The sequence below is a fragment of the Arachis hypogaea genome, chromosome 6 (genome assembly GCF_003086295.3).
Source record: "Arachis hypogaea cultivar Tifrunner chromosome 6, arahy.Tifrunner.gnm2.J5K5, whole genome shotgun sequence".
Lineage (NCBI taxonomy): Eukaryota > Viridiplantae > Streptophyta > Magnoliopsida > Fabales > Fabaceae > Arachis > Arachis hypogaea.
Window position 1 is genome coordinate 117,825,174 of NC_092041.1, and position 6,000 is coordinate 117,831,173.

Below are 6,000 nucleotides of genomic sequence, written 5' to 3' on the forward strand. Positions count from 1 at the left end.
GAACAGGATACCATCATCTGTGAATTGTAAACGAATCAGCCTAATACTATCTTTTTCCACTTTCAGACCTATGATCAAATTTAAATCTCTAGCCTTATTTCAACATTTTATTTAACACCTCTGCCACAAAAATGAAAAGAAAACGGTGAATGAAATCAAACTTCACAATTATACCTTCCTTTTTAGCTTTCCTCAACCATGCTACAGTTCCGCAACTTATTAACGCCCCCATCTAAAATTTGCCTATCCTGGAATAAACGCCGATTGCACCTCTCGGATCAATCCACTCATCACTTTCTCATCCTGTTCACAAGAATCCTTAAGATAATTTTGTAAATGCTACCAACCAACCATACTAGATGGTTTTGAGACAAGGATAGGAGTGACAAGCGGGGAAGTCCGCCCCGCCTAATAAAGCAGTCCTAGAATCCTAGTCCGCCCCATCTAATTGTGGACTGGCGGGCTAAACCCGCCAAAGCTTCTCTTTTTTCTTTTTACTATTAACTACTACGTAATATATATAATTTCACAACCATATTAATAAATTTATAATTTCTAATGGCATAAAAAATTATATTTTTTATATTCACAAACATTAAAGTCTTTGTAATTATAAATATCTATTAAATATAATTATAAACCAAATTTTCATTCAAAATATAAATATAAATATTCTCTTAAAAGCAAAATAAGCATAATCTAAAACATAATTATAAATATTGTCTCCAAAATAACATAAATATAATTCAAAATATTCAATTTTTATCTTCATACTCATGTAAATTAGGTTGGAGGAAGTTAGGTTTTGGCAAAAAAAATTACAAAAAAACCTCAATATGCAAGAACCACAACCCGCGCTATCTCTTTGATCTCTTCTAGTAGTGAGATCTCTTTAAATCAACAGCTTGTTCTGTAGTGATTTTGTTAAAAATACCTTCTTGTATTTTAATATTTGACATAGTATCTTGTCTAAATTCTTGAAAAATCTTTTTTATTTTATTTTTTCCTTCTTGTATTTTAATATTTGACATAGTATCTTATATAAATTCTAGAAAAATCTTTTTTATTTTATTTTTTCCCACTCTGAGTTTCACTATCTATTTTATTTTATTTTTTCCCACTCTGAGTTTCACTATCTATTTTCTTCTACTTTTAATTATCACCATTGTATGAAAGTACTTAATATTTGTATCTACCTATTTGATATATTTATCTCTTGACATTTTTCTCCAATAAAATCCTTAATTCTCTTCATTCTTTACATAATAAAGAGTTTGTTTTTCGAGTTATTTTTTTTAAGATTTTATTGAAAAATAAAAGTAATTTTATGTTTGAATATCTCATGTAAAAAGATCTTTTTATTTATCAATTATATTTGGATATAACTTTATTTATTACATGAAAATATCTTTTTTAAAAAAAAAGATCTTTTAAAAAAATATAAATGGCAGCTTCTTAAAAAAAGATGTTTTTTATTTTTTAATATTTTTACTTTTTTATCAAGATAATGGAATCCAAACAAACACTAAACTCAAGCCACGAAATGTGATCATAAATAGTCAATGTTCAATCAAGTCTAAGATTTATTCAACTAGTTTAACGCTTAGTTCACTCAATTAACATGTCAGAATTCGAGAATTCGAGTATTTTTAAGGCACAACTCACAAACTCGCAGGAGTTTACTCCTAAATTTTGAACTCGATTTCGGACATGAACTCCTATTTTCAAAATTTCATAGACAAGTAAGATAATTATTTTCCCTTAGCAATCATGATTGCTGCGAGTTAAAGAAAGCATACATGAATAGCAACAAAAAAACACTAATAACAAAAGACTTTAACCTCCAATTTCAAATTCAAATCATTTCCTACCCGTTACCAATTTCTAGTAGCGCCTGACCCCTCAGCAACCCCAACAGCACTGTAACCACCCCTCTAGCTCCAACATCGCCATGACTCATCCAATTAAAACAACCATCCAGTTATAAATAAATTTGATTACCCCTAAAAATGTTAAATCTGTATACTTCAAACAAAATGTTAAATTGTATACTTCAAACAAGTCTAATAAACTAATCATCCTAATACTCATTAAAATAACCCCTAAAAATGTTAAATCTGTATACTTCAAACAAGTCTAATAAACTTATCATCTTAATACTCATTAAAATAACCATCTGCATATCTACTACATTAAACATTCAGATCGTAAATAACAATCCGCATTCGGCATAAAAATAACCATCCCCGACCTAGTATAATGAATATCTGCATAAAAAAGGCTTTCACTTTTGTACTTGAGAGGTGAGCGGCGCGACCGGTGGTGACAAAGACGCGACGCCAACCATGCCGCCAACACGAGGGCGACGAGGTCGTACCAGCGGAGAGTGCGGCGCATGTGGGAGCCGGATCGGTGCAAAGGCAGCTCATCTCGTCCTAGGAGATGGAGACTGCGACGACACGCTTTGCAAGGCGAGAAGAAGTGTGAGAAAGACGTCGGGAGGGAGAAACCGCCGTCACGGAGGAAGGGCTGCACGACTGGTGTGATGCGGGACTAGCTGCGCAACGATGCTGTTGGGCGTTCGTGGTGCACACGTCGGCGGCTGATGTTCGTGGCGCAGCACCGGCAAGAGAGGAAAATATAGGCTAGTTTCCATATCTCTTTTAAATTCTTATTTATTTTGAATTTTAAATTAGTAATTTTTATTTATTTTGAATTTTAAATTAATAATTATTAAAAATTAATTATTTATTTATTATTTGATGTTAATTTTAATTTTCTATGAAGAATTAAAAATCTTAAGCTCTTTGAAAATAATTATTTATTATTTGATGTTAATTTTAATTTTATTTCTATCGTATACATTGTACACTAAATTTATTAGTTCTCATACTTTTTCTCTATGAAGAATTAAAAATCTTCAAACTTTCTGAAAATAAAGAATTTCAACAACATAAAATTTGAGTTTTATGTTTATGCTTGGACCTCTTATGAGAAGTTGAGACCAATCAATAAAAAGAGTGAAGAAATAGACTATAAGAAGCACCACCATAAAGGAAAAAAAGAGTTGATAGGAAAAAAAGAGTTGATGGTTATGTAGAGTATATTCATAAACATGTGACTGCAATGGTTGGTTATCTTTTGAACATAATATTAATGATGTGCTTTTTTTTGGTTGAATATTGTTATTGAATATTGTTAGATGTTAATTTAGTCAAACTTATCTAGAGTATTGTTACGGTAGGTAATCGGAGATTAATAGAATAGATGGCGTTGGCTGGCCCAAACGTGTGAAGGAGGAGGTTTCCGAATGAGCATGCAGCTCGGGGGACTCCGTCCGACTTGTTTGTACGAGGAGAGGGGGTGGTACCTGCAAAGACACTCCGATGCCTAAGTTAGCAAGAGTGTGAGCAGGTCTAGAGAGTATTGGCCTTAGAGATACCTGAGGGATGTCAGTGTATTTATAGTGGTGAGTCAATAACCACCGTTGGAGTAGTGCCATATCTTTAGGGTGTTAACCGTCCCATTATCTTAGGGTGGTTAAGATATGGCTTTATGAAGCGGTTAGAGAGATTTTAGGGGCGGTTACTCATTTGAATGAGTGTTTATCTGCCAGCTAATCTCATGTCCGACTTCTTTAGAGTAAGTCGTAGTCGACACCGACTTCTTATATGAAGGTCGGTGCTTAGCTAGGCTTAATCCTTTGGATTAGGCCTTTTATTTGGACTTGGGCCTTTATTATTGGGCCAGGGTATGAACAGTGCCTCTATTTGAGCCCAAGATCTCTTCAGGGTTTGGGTTCAAGTATTTAACTCGGGTTCGTAGCCGACTTTCTTGGAGGAAACACGGGTTTTTAAACCGACGTGATTTTCGCGACCTTTTGTTTCTGACAGTTACGTCTATTCAAGCGTCATGTCCGTTAGGGATGCACTTAGGGATTGATGGCTTTGGTAACGGTGCACTCTTATTAATGACTGCTCCGCTTTTACCATTATGCCCCTTAGCATGTTTATAAATACTTTCCCTCTCTTTCATTTTTCCGTTTCTGCAATCTTTCAAACTTCTTCTTTCTTTGTTCGTGCTGCATTCTTGCGCTTGGAGACTTCTGCTTCTTCCAACCTTCACTTTCGGATAAAGGTTAGCTTTGCTTCTTTCATGACATGCCTTGTATTTGCATGCTTTTGTTTTGTGGGTAGATAGGTTGGTCTGTAGATTTTGGTTTCGTATCTCCTCCCTTTAGGGACCGTGTTTTTTTATTTCTTTTTTCTTTTTGTAGGTTTCTGTCACCTTTCATAAGAAAAAAGAAAATGGCTTCCATAGATGTTCTTTCTCAGTGGGTTGATGTCACGGTCCTAGGGGAGGAACCCTTCGTCGACGCTTAGTTTATTACTCATCTTCGTACTCACCACAGGCTTTGTACTTCGGAGGAGGACGAGCCAAAATATGAGTTGGTAATCCCGGGTCCGGAAGACCGGATTTGTTTTGGAAGGGCCAATGAGGCGGCCCCTCATTTTTTCTTTATGTATGAATGTATGATCACCCGCTTGGGTGTTTTTCTTCCTTTTTCGGATTTTGAAATATCTGTTTTGCACCACTGTCGAGTTGCCCCTACCCAACTTCACCCCAATTCTTGGGGTTTTCTGAAAATTTATCAGTTTGTTAGCCACGCTTTGGACTTTCCGACCTCTTTGAGGATTTTCTTCTTTCTTTTTCACATGACTAAGCCCTTTAGTGGGCTGAATAACAAGCAACAATGGGTGTCTTTCCGAGCCATACAAGGTCGGAGAATTTTCACCCTTTTTGACGAATCTTTTCATGACTTCAAAAATTATTTTTTCAAAGTGCAAGCCGTAGAGGGTCACCACCCTTTTTTCCTGGATGAGCATTCTTCCCCTCGCTTTCCCCTCTATTGGTTGGAGGCCTCCCCTTGTGAGAAGTATGGTCTAGATGACCTGGATGAGGTGGAGGCGGCCATTGTGGGGTTTTTCCGAGAGGCGTGGGGGAGGGCCCCATACCTGGACACTAGGAAATTCCTCCAGGGGACGCCGACCTTTGTTCGGTCGCAACTAGGTAGTAAATACATTTCCTATTTCCGACTTGTTTCTGCCGACTCGAGGTTTACCGACTTGTAATTTTTGCTAATTGTTTCTTTTGCAGACATGGCAAGGAAGAATGCTCAGGAATCTTACCAGAGAGTTCAGGAGGCTAAGGCAAAGTCCCGGGCCAGGTCCGGTGGTGCCAGGGCAATCATCTCTCCTCCTCCTCCTCCTCCTCCTCCTCCTCAGAACGTGGGGACTCCCTCTCAGCCCATTGTGATTTCTTCTTCAACCTTGTCTCGGCCACTCCCTTCCGCCCGACTTCTTCCTGAGCCAGAGAAGAAGAAGCGCAAGACTTCAGAGTCTGGCTCTTCTTTTGATGGTGGGGTTAAGGCGGATGCTCTTGCATTCGTCCGAAAGAACATCTATCCTCATATAAGTATGGATGATGTTTCTGTTCGAAACCACCTCACCATTCTGGCTGAGGAGAGTTTTAGGGCGGCGGGTGTTTGTGACAAGCTTTTGGATATCTTTGAGAAGACTCCTCTCAGCTCTTTGGGGGTAACCTCGAAAGTTGAGGAGTTGGAGGGGAGGCTTCTTTCTTACCAGGACCATGAGAGGGAGTTGAAGGAGGAGGTGGCTAAACTGAGGGCGGAGAGAGATAGCCTTCGGGAGAAGGAGAGCAAGCTGCGGGCCCAATGCAATATGGAGGCGAGTTTGAGGAAGACAGCACATGAGAGTTATCAGAGTTTATTTCAAGATCTTGTGTCTGTGAAGAAGGATTTACTGAATTCTCAGAATGCGTACGCCGAGTTGGAGGACTCTATCGCTGATGGTGCCGAGGAGTCTTGGAGGATTTTCCTGGAGCAAGTCAGAGTTATCGCTCCCGACTTGGATCTTTCTCCTTTACATCCTGATAAAGTTGTCATTGATAGTGCTATCGTGGATCCTCCTGTCCCCGTGA